Genomic DNA, 2500 nt, shown 5'->3' on the forward strand with positions numbered 1-2500 from the left:
AAGAGGATCAGCCAAACTCTCTTTAAATAAGAGGATCAGCCGGACTCTCTTTAAATAAGAGGATCAGCCAAACTCTCTTTAAATAAGAGGATCAGCCAAACTCTCTTTAAATAAGAGGATCAGCCAAACTCTCTTTAAATAAGAGGATCAGCCAAACTCTCTTTAAATAAGAGGATCAGCCATCATTCTTCAGTTTAGCTAAATGATCTGTTGAAATATTTTTTGTTTAAAAAGCTGATTTTTTGTTGTCTAAATGAAATGATCAGCCAATTGTCTTTCTGTTTAAAACAGTTAGCCAGTATAGTTTAAAATGATCAGCCAGATCAGATTAACATAATGATCATCCTCCTCTTATACTTAACATGGTTCAACATTAATTAATTTAAAAAAAATGATGAGTGAATCTCCTTTTGGCTTTTCAAACAATCTGACACGTTTCTTTCACTTTAAGAACATAATCAGCCCATCGCTGTGTTTAAATGAGATGATGAGCCAGTCGTTTTTGGTCTCACTGAACATTTAACCAGTTTTTTCAGGTTTAATAAAAGAGTTTTCTGTAATGTGTTATATGCATGCTCTACTGCACGGTGTGAGGAGGTAATTGTGCCCTGTTGTGCTGTTTTGGCACCAGAAGCTTCATCCAGAAGTAAATTCAGAATCTGAGAAGAGACAATGAGAAAGTGGGAGTGAAAGACGAGGGAAAATGGTTTGTTCCCACACTGATGCCAAAACCTTCAATGAGCTATTTTTTTTTTTTTGCTGACTCTTTTTCTCTCTCTCTCTCTCTCTCTCTCTCTCTGTCTCTCTCTCTGTCTCTCTCTCTGTCTGTCTGTCTCTGTCTCTCTCTCTGTCTCTCTCTCTGTCTCTCTCTCTGTCTCTCTCTCTCGTCTGAGAAAATCAGTAGCCCGAAAAAAGGGTCTTAGTCATGGGAACTAGGAGTGTGTGTTTTTGTTTCCATGTGTTATATATATATATATATATATACACACAGGACTGTGCAAAAGTCACATGTAAAGAAATGCTGTAGAGTAAAGACGCCTTCAAAAATAATGAAATTAAACGTTTCTACATTTAAAAAAATCCTATAAAGAGCAGTAAACAGTAATAAATGAAACAAAGTCAGTATTTAATGTGACGATCCTTCGCTTTAAATAAATAAAGCAGTATCTGAGGTGCAGTGTGTGCAGTTTTATAAGGAAATGAGCTGGAAGTGTTACTGAGCATCTTGCAGAAGCAGCCACAGTTCTTCTGGAGACTTTGACTGTCGACTCGCTTCTTATTTCTGCAGCGAAACCCAGCAGCCTTCATTATGTTTTTATCTGAAAAGTGTCTCTTATGGAATCTGCTGCTTTCTTTACTGACATACAAACATTTTTCTGTATCGTTTCATTTTGTGCTGGAAAACTAATGTTTTTGTGCTGAATCAATAATGTGGAATAAAATAAAAATCTATGAAAAAGCTTGTACTATAAAAAAAAGACTTTTGCACAGTACTGTATATATGGATGTGTGTGTGAGAGAGAGAGAGAGTAAAATTACTATTAGTGTGAAAGAGAGCGAGATTAAATTTTTAGGTTGTGTGTGATGTGTTGAATTTATACGTACATGTTACATTTCACAGGAGTGTAAACTGCTGTGCATGGCAAGGGTTAAACACACACACACACACACACACACACACACACACACAGTTGGTAAAACTTTTGTGTCATTTAGTTTATTTTCAGTTTGAGTAGTTTTCTATATTTTGAATTTCTTTAGCTCTTTGTGGTTAATAAATGGTACAGAAGCACAACAATAATCACGTTCTTATGTTATTAGCTTTAACATAGTTTCATTAATTTACTTATTTAATATTTTTGAATACTTGTATTCAAGTAAATTTGTACTCTTTATTTTTCTATTATTTCTTTTGTCTTCTTAATATAATGTCGCCTTTTGCATCTCCTTTTTTCTCCCACGTAGAAATGAAATATTAACTTTTAAAATTCACCGTCAAATAGTTAAATTATCTAGTTAAGTTTTTGTGAATTATCTGGGTAAGTTTTATAAATTATATGGATAAATTTAGTAAATGATCTAGTTAAGTTTTTGTGAATGACCATAAACGTGACGTTAGTGTTCAGTTCTGCGCTGATGATATGCAGTTATATAGAAAACAGTTTAGAGGATAAATCCTTATGTTTCATGTGACTGTAATGGCGGCCATTTTGAATTATTGACTTTGTGCTTCATTAATTCATTCATTTCATGTAAAGCGTCAGTGACTTACAGACAGTCGGTTTAAGGCTGTTTTTAGGAACATTATAAAATATAAATCGCCTCCAGGACTCGTGAGATCATTACTATAATTGAACACGACTCTTTATTCTGAGTCTGTTCTCTGTAGACTTTCTCACTGCAGCGTGTGTCTCATATCTCTTTACAAACTTTCTACACACAGTGCCTCATTAAGTAAAAAACATATAAATGTACCACTGACTCCACAGAATAGTTTTTT

At 34.1% G+C, this 2500-nt stretch overlaps 1 protein-coding gene across 8 annotated transcripts in view; it reads left to right on the forward strand.

Annotated features, from left to right (window-relative positions):
* Positions 1 to 2500, forward strand: part of si:ch73-103b11.2 (trichohyalin) — an 82220-nt gene that overhangs the window by 26582 nt on the left and 53138 nt on the right. The gene's annotated exons all lie outside the window — the stretch shown is intronic.

The sequence above is a fragment of the Pangasianodon hypophthalmus genome, chromosome 1, assembly GCF_027358585.1.
Source record: "Pangasianodon hypophthalmus isolate fPanHyp1 chromosome 1, fPanHyp1.pri, whole genome shotgun sequence".
In the NCBI taxonomy this organism is placed as follows: Eukaryota; Metazoa; Chordata; class Actinopteri; order Siluriformes; family Pangasiidae; genus Pangasianodon; species Pangasianodon hypophthalmus.